This window comes from Salvelinus sp. IW2-2015, linkage group LG30, assembly GCF_002910315.2.
Source record: "Salvelinus sp. IW2-2015 linkage group LG30, ASM291031v2, whole genome shotgun sequence".
Classification (NCBI taxonomy): Eukaryota; Metazoa; Chordata; class Actinopteri; order Salmoniformes; family Salmonidae; genus Salvelinus; species Salvelinus sp. IW2-2015.
In genome coordinates this window covers 16,169,951-16,182,716 of record NC_036869.1, presented here as the reverse complement: position 1 = coordinate 16,182,716, position 12,766 = coordinate 16,169,951, and positions in this window count along the sequence as shown.

Below are 12,766 nucleotides of genomic sequence, written 5' to 3'. Positions count from 1 at the left end.
AACAAAACACACCTGCTCTTGACATAGACTGACCAGGTGAAAGCTATGATCACTTATTGATGTCACTTGTTAAATCCACTACAATAAGTGTAGATGAAGGGGAGGAGACAGGTTAAAGAAGGATTTTTAAGTCTTGAGACGATTGAGACGTGTGTATGTGTGCAACTCAATATTAGGAAGATGTTCCTAATGTTTGGCATACTCAGTGTATGTGTATTACAGTGTGTGTAGTGTGATGAGTTCATTATTGTTTGGTTGAAAACATGACAAGTTTTTCTCTAACATTTCAGATAGCCATGGGTCTAAGCATGAAGGGAAGCGCAAGAAAGAACGGGGCTCAACACTCACCGGCAGTGACTCTTGGTGGACTCCTGTGAACTCAAACTTTATTATGCAAAGAACCCCTTCCGTCTTTGACTGCTCCCCCGTAGGACCTGAAGCCCAAACCAGGGACTCAAACCACTGCTCCCATTGGACATGATGTCACTACAACATCACCCATAGTATTCTAAAGAGGGAGGTAGCTGATCTGTAAGGTTGGTTCAGGCACCATTAGGCTGCTGGAAAGAAATGCCCAATGCTGATTTATTAAAGGGCAGAAGGTCCTAAATGTGAAAGTAGGCCAGGTTAATGAGAGGGCTTCAATTTGTTTCACAAAAAGTAGATACAATACCACAGCAACACATGACCTGTTACATGCTTTGTCCATTGGGGTGGTCAATCTTATTCCTCTTCTGTTTTGGAACGACTTTGATTCATGTGGATTTCTATTGAGAAAAAGTGTCATTCTGTCAATGAAAAGCTCCGAAAAAACTGGTTTGAAAATATTGTGAACCTGCCGATACCAATAGCACAAATATATCCAATGTTCATTCCAAGCTCCGTTACTTCCTGTGTGTCGCATTTACCCTGGTTCGTCTCTGTTTACATCATACACAAACACGGCTCAGCATCCTTCTAGTCTAAGCCATGCTGTTTATTGACTTTGAGCAAATACACAGGCACTTTCCTTCGAAAACGGCACTTCTGCATCACCAGTCACCTCCTCGTAAGGGCAGGTAACCCTCTGCAGCATACCAGTATTTACCATGTGTTTTATACCATTTTATAAGTGTTTTATAAATATTTTATAGACGGTGTATAAATTAACTCTACAGAGGGGATCATACCGACTACTCAAATGCACACAAGGTTAATCATGTTAACTGATGAATGTTATTGTCAGTGTAGTGTATGCATTTATACATATTGCTTATGTTTCATAATAAATCATTGAAATACATTTGTTCTCCTTTTTAATGATTATTTGTATGATGAACCTTTACATTTTCATTATATAATACTTTTCTGTCTGCGGAAAAGATTCAACTCAATGAAATTACACAAAGATATTTGGAAGATGCATTAAAAGAGGATCCATATTAAAGGGTTCTTTGAAAGAACTTATAGGGGTTCCCCCACAGTTTCAATTTGAAGAACCCTTAAAGGATACTCCAGGAACCTTTAATTTTTAGAGTGTACATTGAATACTCCACCTGGTTTTATGTATTCAAGGAAAGCATTTGTGTACTTTCTTGTAATTTGTGTATTTCTCAACTGATACCTTCAGCACTCTTGAACTTCAGCACCTTGTGCATTCCACTCATGATAACTTAAGTGAAGAAAAGTGGAAAATAGTTGTTTACATTGACTTGAACATTGTTTTTTATGAATATCAGGTTGTGCAAGAGTGTGCAATCGTGGAACATTTTTGTTCCTTCAGGTCAATGATTGCTTTATTACTCGTCCACCAAACTATTGCGCCATAAATTATGTCTGCGGGGGAGGGAGACTTGGACAGGCGTTGCGGAGGAGAACGATGTCTGAAGAAGAGCGCACAGGACCGATGATCGGCTTAACACAGTCAGTGGCCGAGCAATTGTCTGCCAAAAGTACTTTCATACTGACATGAATGAAAAGTCAGACTGCAGTTTCAAATAAAAGGGGTTCTTCAAATTGAAACTGTGAGGGAACCCCTATAAGTTCTTTGAAGAACCCTTTTTAATGGATCCTCAGATAACCTTTTGAAGAACCGTTTGAAGAACCTTTTGGGGTTCATTTTTGAACTACCTCCCCCGCACCTATTATTAATAATACGCATAACAATAACACAATATTTTAGTTGTCAGTGTTCATTATGATTTCAGTTGCAAAGCAAAATAAAATTTCCAAATATGAGGTAAACTCCCAGCAGAGCCCCAAGTCTAATGTGTATATCCTCTGGCATGTTGATGTTAATGTGTTGATGTTCTCCGTATCCACAGCCAGAATGATTTTGCAGTGCATGGTGATTTAACAGGTTTCCTGTTATATTCATCAGAGGTGTAGGGAGGGTGAAGTCTGTGAATCAATTTTTTTTTAATTATACAGATGTTTAATTAAGCATGCACATGACAGTATTCATACCTTGGTTTTTGTGGTAAGAGGCCTATGGGATATTCATTGAAGAGGTAAGGGAGGAGGATGGTACATGTGATCTGCATAACATACCAATACCAATTGACATACCTTTGTATGTCTCCTCGTCTGTGTACGTGCAGACACAGACACAAAAGGGAGCAGATCAGTCATTTGCACCCAATACAGCTAGCCGTCAACATATTCTTACAGCCTACAGATTCTTACCTCTGTGTCAATTGATATCCATTGAATTGTGTCCATTTTCTGCTTTACAAATATTTGCACAAATATGAAAAGATAGATGGTATCATCATAAAACAATATCAATTTAGATCATATAAGGGACAAACCTTACCTTAAATTGAGATCTTTACATTTTTCAGTTAAGTGCCTGCACCTGCTGTCCTTTTAGATTCAAATCCAAATGTTTCAGTTAGGCAGTTAGGTTCCTGCAAGAACCTCCACCAACTAAGGAGGTTCCTTCGAAGAACTCCACCTCCTATGGGGTTCTTGGACAAACCTTTTGGGGGCAATTTTCAGTGCCAAGAACCATAAGGTTCTTCAAAGAACTTTTAGGATCTTAGAGGAACCCTTGTTGAACCCCTAATTTTTAGAGCGTCAAGAGACAAGAGCTGAAATAACAGACATTGGCGGCTTAGAAAATGACCTCGATTCAGGCAACAAAGATCAATTCTAATCATTTCCCTAGCTTGGCATTTGAATCTTAACTTTGCATGCCGCATGTTGTCGGAACTGAGCTTTCAAGCCATGGGAACACACTGTGCTACTGTGCTATGAGGAAATGACTAATCTTATGAATGTGTAGCAGTCTCACACTGACACAAGGTTCTGCCCATATTACTCATTGTGGAATGAAGTTGCCATCTAACTAGGCCTCAACTGAATTATATTATACACTAAAAGCCACCTCAAGGGCACACATTGACAATTCAGAATTCAGGAACACGCTATTTGTGGGGCAGTATTTCCAAGACAAACACCTAAATGTGGTTGCATCTCATGTTTTCAGGGCATGTTCGACAAGAAGTCTACAAATCTGGTCAGTCAACGTGACCTAATTAGTCAAACTGAAGGAGTTGTTGAAATCATCTCTTTACCTGATGGTAGGTTGTACATGTAAACAACCACTTAAAACCCTCTGGTCAAAACACTATGGCGCACCAACATGCTGCCAGAACAACGCCTATCTTCCTATATATTACTGTACATGTATCTAGTTGCTGCCACTTCAGTACGATCACATAATTAACAAACAAAACAAATGAGATTGAAAATGTCACGCTGCTTCGGAATCCTGCGTCTGCTACTTTCATTTGTGAGTCAGTGAGATAATTATGATGCACACACGGGCTGGAGAAGCGGCGTCAGTGTCGATAGGTCTGCACGGAGAGAGAAAATAGGTGTCAGAAGCCATTTAAAAACAAATACATGGTAAGGTCAGTAGAGATGTACCTGACCGGCTCGTTGATGAGGAGGAGAGATAAGACGAGTCTGAACCGGTTATTAATCTGCTCTTTTCAGCTGGACTTCTCTGAAATCTGAACAGAGTGATAAAGCATCTCTGTGCATTGTATAAATAACTCATGTAAGCTCTATTGTGTCATTCATAAGGGGCTACAGCAAGTCCCCATTAAGAAGGAAACCAAGCAAGACCTCTGGGTTTACAGATACATTTATTGCAGGGATGCCAACCCAAACTGAATTGTTGGGCAGAATACTGGACCCCAAATGAAGTGGTGGTTTTCACTGTTTCCCATTACATTGAGCCACACTTTATCTCAAGTCTCTAATACTAAATATTTGGTTATCTCATCTGCGGTCTCCAATCCCACTTCTGACACCAATGTAACAAGGGGCTAGTCTTGAAACCAGCATTCTCATGAATTTCCTGTTTGAGAAACAATAGTGTAACATCATCTTTTGGTCCTTTTGAATTAATGAATGTATTCCCTAGAACAATTGAGCTTGTACTAAAAAATGTATTTAAAAATAACTGGCACAGAGCTGGGTGTTCTTTGGAGATCAATGGTAGATGGTCCATCTGTTTTCGCTTATGATAGAGAGGCTAGACCACAACAAGATGTGTAGAACCATCCATTTTATTTTCACACATGCCAATAATGCTGTAGTCAATCTACTTTCAGTAGATGACCTCCCAAGAGATACAAAAACATTTTTTCCACCATGTTCTGTATCTTCAGCTTTCTAACACATAAACATTGGAAAAGGTAACATGGCATGGCAGGGCATAAATTAACATTTGTGGCATACAAATGCCATGGCATTCAAACTGCCATACTGGACCAGATAATGTCATGTCCTGTATATTCCTACATTTCCATGACATTTATAGAACGCATCTATACTCTGAACACAATTACTTAAGTTACTATCATTAGCTACTGGGTGAAAATATGAATACTCTCAGCTAAAACAAGGAAGGGCCAGTTGGGAGGGCCAGAGATGGGCCAGAGATGGAGATAGCCCTCCGATATCCCTTTGACTCTATTCACAGCTCCCAGACCAAAATCATTCCTCAGGCAAGTTTTGGCCAGACAAAACAATACCTAGGGTTTACAATAACAGGAGGACTGTGGACAAGGTTAGTAGTATTATCAATGCTGCCCGCTTCACTCTTCTAAAAGCATAGACTGAACCACTGTCATTAGAGTAAGCAACAGTATTGTCTGCATCATGAGTACAATGGTTGTTTTGAACTATTTCCCAATGTTGTCTATTAGTAATAATCAAGGACCTAGAATTGATCCCTGTGGCACACCTGAGTGAATGGCGTAAAATGTTTGACTCATGGCCACTTGCTGCTACACACTGATTTCAATCAATGTTGTTAGATGATAATGTGTTGTTAAATGTGTTGTTAAATGGTAATAAATGCCACCTACCAAGCACACATACATATAGGCCTGGTTACAACCTCAGGAGGCTAAAGAAGTTTGTCTTAACACCTAAAACCCTCACAAACCTTTACAGTTGCACAATTGAGAGCATCCTGTCAGGCTGTATCACCGCCTGGTACGGCAACTGCACCGCCCACAACCGCAAAGCTCTCCAGAGGGTGGTGCGGTCTGCCCAACGCAACACCGGGGGCAAACTTCCCGCCCTCCTGAACACCTACAGCACCCAATGCCACATGAAGGCCAAAAAGATAATCAAGGACATCAACCACCCGAGCCACTGCCTGTTCACCCCGCTATCATCCAGAAGGTGAGGTCAGTACAGGTGCATCAAAGCTGGGACCGAGAGACTGAAAAACAGCTTCTGTCTCAAGGCCATCAGACTGCTAAACAGCCATCACCAGCACATCAGAGGTGGCTGCCTATAGACATAGATTAGGAATCACTGGCCACTTTTAGAAATGGATCACTAGCCACTTTAATAATGTTCCTTATCTAGCATTACTCATCTCATATGTATAAACCTCACTCTATACTATGCCACTGTATCTTAGTCCAATGCTGCTCTGACAAATATGTATTCATATTCCTAATCCATTCCTTACTTAGATGTACGTGTATTTTTGGTATATGTTGTGAAACTGTTAGATATTACTTGTTAGATATTACTGCACTGTTGGAGCTAGAAGCACAAGCATTTCGCTACACCCGCAATAGCATCTGCTAAACACGTGTATGTGACCAATACAATTTGATTTGATTTGACAATAGACCATCATAAGATTGAGAGGAGTGATACCATCACATGCCCTTGAATTCCACGCCCCAAATGGACATGTACAGTGTCTTGCGAAAGTATTCACCCCCTTGGAATGTTTCATATTTTGTTGCCTTACAACCTGGAATTAAAATAGATTTTTGGGGGGGTTTGTATCATTTGATTTACACAACATGCCTACCACTTTGAAGATGCAAAATATTTTTTATTGTGAAACAAACAAGAAATAAAACGAAAAAACGAAAAACTTGAGCATGCATAACTATTCACCCTCCCGAAATCAATACTTTCTAGAGCCACCTTTTGCAGCAATTACAGCTGCAAGTCTCTTGGGGGTATGTCTCTATAAGCTTGGCACATCTAGCTACTGGGATTTTTGCCCATTCTTCAATGCAAAACTGCTCCAGCTCCTTCAAGTTGGATGGGTTCCGCTGGTGTACAGCAATCTTTAAGTCATACCACAGATTCTCAATTGGATTGAGGTCTGGGCTTTGACTAGGCCATTCCAAGACATTTAAATGTTTCCCCTTAAACCACTCGAGTGTTGCTTTAGCAGTATTATTAGGGTCATTGTCCTGCTGGAAGGTGAACCTCCGTCCCAGTCTCAAATCTCTGGAAGACTGAAACAGGTATCCCTCAAGAATTTCTCTGTATTTAGCGCCATCCATCATTCCTTCAATTCTGACCAGTTTCCCAGTCCCTGCTGATGGAAAACATCCCCACAGCATGATGCTGTCACCACCATTCTTCACTGTGGGGATGGTGCTCTCTGGGTGATGAGAGGTGTTGGGTTTGCGCCAGAAATATTGTTTTTCTTGATGGCCAAAAAGCTCAATTTTTGTCTCATCTGACCAGAGTACCTTCTTCCATATGTTTGGGGAGTCTCCAACATGCCTTTTGGTGAACACCAAACGTGTTTGCTTATTTCTTTCTTTAAGCAAAGCCACTCTTCCGTAAAGCCCAGCTCTGTGGAGTGTACGGCTTAAAGTGGTCCTATGGACAGATATTCCAATCTTCGCTGTGGAGCTTTGCAGCTCCTTCAGGGTTATCTTTGGTCTCTTTGTTCCCTCTCTGATTAATGCCCTCCTTGCCTGGTCTGTGAGTTTTGGTGGGCAGCCCTCTCTTGGCAGGTTTGTTGTGGTGCCATATTCTTTCAATTTTTTAATAACGGCTTAAATGGTGCTCCGTGGGATGTTCAAAGTTTCTGATATTTTTTTATAACCCAACCCTGTCTTTTCTTCTCCACAACTTTGTCCCTGACCTGTTTGGAGAGCTCCTTGGTCTTCAAGGTGCCGCTTGTTTGGTGGTGCCCCTTGCTTAGTGGTGTTGCAGACTCTGGGGCCTTTCAGAACCAGTGTATATATACTGAGATCATGTGACTCTTAGATTGCACACAGGTGGACTTTATTTAACTAATTATGTCACTTCTTGTAACGGTGCTCGTCCTCTTCATCTGAGGAGTAGGAAATATCGGACCAATGTGCAGCGTGGTACGTATCCATAATAACGTTTAATGAGAATGAATACAAAATACAAAAAGAACAAGAGAATCAAAATGAAAACCGAAACAGTCCCGAATGGTGCAAACACTGAAACGGAAAACAACTACCCACAACCCATAGTGGGAAAACAGGCTACCTAAGTATGATTCTCAATCAGAGACAACGATCGACACCTGCCTCTGATTGAGAACCATACTAGGCCAAACACATAGAAATATAACGTGCAGAACAAAACATAGAAAAACAACATAGAATGCCCACCCCAACTCACGCCCTGACCAAACTAAAATAAAGACATAAAAAAGGAACTAAGGTCAGAACGTGACACTTCTGAGGGTAATTGGTTGCACCAGATCTTATTTAGGCGCTTCATAGCGAAGGGGGTGAATACATATGCACGCATCAATTTTGTGTATGTCCATTACATGAAATCCAAATAAAAATCTATTTAACTTAAAGGTTGTAATGCTACAAAATAGGAAAAACGCCAAGGGGGATGAATACTTTTGCAAGGCACTATAGATGTGGCTTATCAGATCAAACAGTTCTCCTTTGAAATCACACATTTTCTTTGATAACAAATACCACTTGATACACATTTAATTAGCTACTGTTAGATTGGAGTACTGTATGCATGGAGGTCTGAATTAAGGATACATATACTGAGACATGATTGTGCCAGCTTTCAGCAGCTTGGGAATATTTCAACTTGAATCCCCACCGGCTACACGTGAAAGTGTGGTGATGTGCAGACTAATTGGCTAGGGTAATTCAGAAGTGATGTGTAGTAAATCTCATTACAAGTCCTTGGTGGACTATTGCAGACCTGTTGAGTCAGTGAGTCCTTCATAAAGCCCGCTCTAGAGTGCAACTCCCTCCTACGTGAGAGGTCCTTGGGGAGGCCTCGCATGATGCCGGTGACGCACTACCTATACATATTTCAAAGTGTTTATTCATCTGGGAGTGTGTTTCACAAGGTTATTGGGATAATCAGGTGCAGGGTTGAAAAATGACCTAACATCTTGTTGACGGGGACATGGCAGACCCCACACCTCTGAATAATGCAGGGCTGTCTGTCAAAGGCTCCCACTCACAACTGCACACACAGTCATGTAAACAATCAAAACCGACCCATATATGTTGTCAAGTTTGAATTTATATTATGGCCTTGGTGTACAATCTAGTGTCTGCTCTTTACTTAAATGATTCTCTCAATGATCTTTGCATGCAAAACATTTCGCTAATATCTTCCAAATACTTCAGTCAATTGCTTTGTGGTATGTTTTTTCCAGTATCGCATTTTGGCAGGACTGCAACACTGAAACTGAGTAGTTCATTTGTAACACGGACACTTAACAGTTTTTGGTCACTCCAATAAAGAGAGAGAGTGAGTCATCAGGGTGTGTTGGCTCATTGACAATTCCAAGCCATACAATAATCAAGAAAAGTGTGGAGGAGTGATCATTCTCTATTCCCTGTTTGAGAGGAGGCACTGCAGGGTAAAGGCCAACTGTCCATTCCTATAGCGCTAGTAAGAATGGACAAATCATTTACCTGGGAATCAGATGTGAAGTATTAGAAACTGGTCTGAACTGGCCAGCAAGGCCCTGTCCATTCCATATTCAAGAGAGGGAGAGATGGAGAGGGTATTTGTGATCGAGTGAGGTCAGGATGAACTCCCATTCTCAGTCTCCTCCATAATCGCCAAGGTATAAATGACATGTCAAGGAACATTTTCTTACCTCAGTTCTGTATTACTGATGCCCTGAATTCTTCCCGCAGTGAGAGACTAATCCTAGTGACAGAGAGAGTTGTCTGTATCACAACCAAACACACAGGTAATCATTCTATGCAACATCATTGCCATTGTAAATCAGAACAGCGGTTATCCATCATGGAGAATGGATGAAAAGAAGGGATTTAATTGCTTTCTTTGCATTGATGGCTCATTAACACTATCACCACCCACTTCCACACCACTTGTCTGCTGAAATGAAAGAGATAAATTGGGGATGGGGCCTAGCCTGGCTGAGTTGTGATCAGTTCACGTGTACAAACCACAGCATTAGATCTCTACGTCAGAGACTGGGAACACACTGGTTGAATCAACATTGTTTCAACGTAATTTGTCAACGTATTGTGACGTGGAATCAATGTGGAAAAGACATTGGATTTGAAAAAAGTAATCAACCAGTACTGTTTTTATCTCATTTCAACCAGCGTTGTAAACATTGAAATTAGGGTAAAACTTAAACTTAAATGAATTGGCTTAGCCTGACTAACAGGTTGTTACATCAATCTAATTTCCATATAATCATCAGAACTATGTATATGTAGAAATTGCATAGAAAATTCCACATAGAACCGTAAAACAAACAAAAAAAAATCCTATAATCAATTGGGTTGTTGAAATGATGTTGAATTTCAGATTTGATTAGACATATGTTATTTGACCTTACATCAATGTTTTTAATAAAATGGTTTGTTTGAATCAACGTCATTGTTTCAAAGTCGTGCTATAAGCCTCAGCTACAAAAATTTGAATAATTCAGTGGATGTTTTGTGGCCGTCTATGGGCCGGGCGTCAGTTAAACTGCAGTACAGAAGCAAAACCTTAGGAGCAGTGGAAACCATGCTTCTAGACCGGAACCCTGGAACCTTGGTCCACACCCTGCCTCAAGCCTAACCCTAATCTTGGCATAACCCTAACCCTTTTGATGAACCCTGGCTCAACCCTTACCCTAACTTCTCGTAGGGCTCCCCGACATCCAAATTCCCAATTTAACCGCGAATTACCACATCAATCCAAGAACCATTGTGATGAGGCCAATCGGTTCACTCTGGAATCACTGAATCATTTCATTACTTACACCTTTACTTGACCTGTCAATTAGTCAACAATGGATAGCAGCAGCCTTAAGGTGGCCAACTGTGAAAGTCCACGTCACTTGCACAACGTTTCAAGCGTGTGCCTTTCCTTGATAATTGCATATCACCTGTTGCCACTTTCCCAATGGACTTCCATCATGGCTCAACACTGCAGTCCAGTTTCCACCTTCACACATCTGTGGCTGGGGAGTGTCAGGAAAGTATGAACTTAATTACGCCCTGGTAATGGAGAGGGATCCTTGAGCTAGACCTTCTGCTGTGGATTATAATGAGACGACAGTGATGACAGCTGTCGAACATGTATCTATCAACTGTGATGTTCCTAAAACGTTTGATTCTGTATTTGACTAAGTTCAACATGACACAGAAATACTTTCCCCAACTGTTTCATACTTAGCGCAATGTTCCAGAAAGCTTGTGTGATGCTTCAGTTACGTTTTCTAGCAATCAGTGGGACCATATAATGTTTGCACCTGTTGTGCAATCCTCATGAACCAAGAAGGGATAAAATGCTACTTTTGATACAGACTCGAAGGCGAACAGTGAGGACAAGTCTGTAGATGTGTTTACAACTTATAGGTCTAATATAAGATGGACCCACGTGATGCGCGCCATAGAAGCCTGAGGCTCCTTGTACTTTGAGTTCCACAAAGCGCAAGCTGCATTCTAACTCATCAAAGCCATAATGCGAAGAGAGGCCAGTGCATGCATGGTCCCATTTAACGCTCCTCAGGGGTCTAATCCCAACGCGCTTTACTAAATCTGAGAAACGCACAACTTGCCCTCATTCTCTGAAACAAGCTGTGCACCTGACACCGGCGCTCTTCCATCGAGATTTGCTTTGAGGAAACGTTTATTTTTATTTTTAATTGATTGTAGGCATGTTGTTTACGGACCAGAAATTGCTCAGATATTGTCTGGGCCTAGGATATATTTGTTGGACACCATAAAGTAATTTGACATTTATGGTGGACCTATTCTCTAACCGTAGCCTTGATTGCCCATAAACACTAGCAGATAATTATTGGATTCAATCACACTAGAATAACATTAAAGAAAGAGAGAAAATTCCACAGAGAGGCAATAATTCAAGCCTTAACGCCTAGAGTGATGTCATCATCTATCAAGGGAGCCATGCATGAAGTATCCCAGCAAATGACATATGTGAGAGTGTCACTTGATTTTGTGATTTAGGCACTGTAGGCAGAGCCAGTCACACAACATTGAGAAACATCCATAAACCCCTCATGTGCATTTAGGCCTAAATATTGAAGAATAATATGGCATTTAATTTAATCATGTCAGTTAAGCCTATTGTAAAGATTGCTATTGGTCACAGGTGTAGGTCACTTCTTACTGACAATGAGATTATCAGTAATCTCATATTAGACTATATTACACAATCTCGTCCTATTCGTGATGGTATAAGAAGGCAATTTATTTCCAACTGTGCACAAGTTAATTAACATAATTCATCTAACCTGTTGCAAATTGATATGCGTTTCTACTAGGCATATTGCAGTTTCCTTCATTCGGGCTGTTGCCTATTGAAGAAATGAGAACACCATAAAGCATTATTCAGAATGTTGACTTTTCTTATCTGATGTAGCACCGTAGCAATATGGTAATATGACAACTTTCAACCTGGACTCAGGGGTAGACGCAACATAGTAAATGTAAATCTGTCTCCCTCCATTTAGTATTATGTTAAGTTTTGTATGGTATGAATTCATTTGTGGATGTCCATCATCCATTTCGTATGATATGTTACGAATTACAATTCGTATGATACAGTATGTTTACAAATTGCGATTCATATAATATTTTACGAATTTGCAATACATATAATATATTACAAATTCCAATTTGTTGTGGCTACAGTTAGCTAGGTGGCTAGCGTTAGCTAGGCTAGGCATTAGGATTTATAGGTTAAGGTTAGGGGTTAAGGTTACTGTTAAGGTTAGGAGTTAGGGGTTAGGGGAAGGGCTAGTTAACATGCTAAATAGTTAAAAAGTAGTAAGTAGTTGCAAAGTTGCTAATGAGCTAAAATGGTCTGTGATGTGATTCGAACACGCAACCTTTGGGTTACTAGACGTTCGTGTTATACGCCCGTCCATCTTTCCAGACAAACCTCCCTCTTTTTGTTTTTAGCTAAAATAGCCTTCTGTCTTATGTAACCATAACAAAGTAACATATACTAATTTGAGTGGCAGAGATTTACA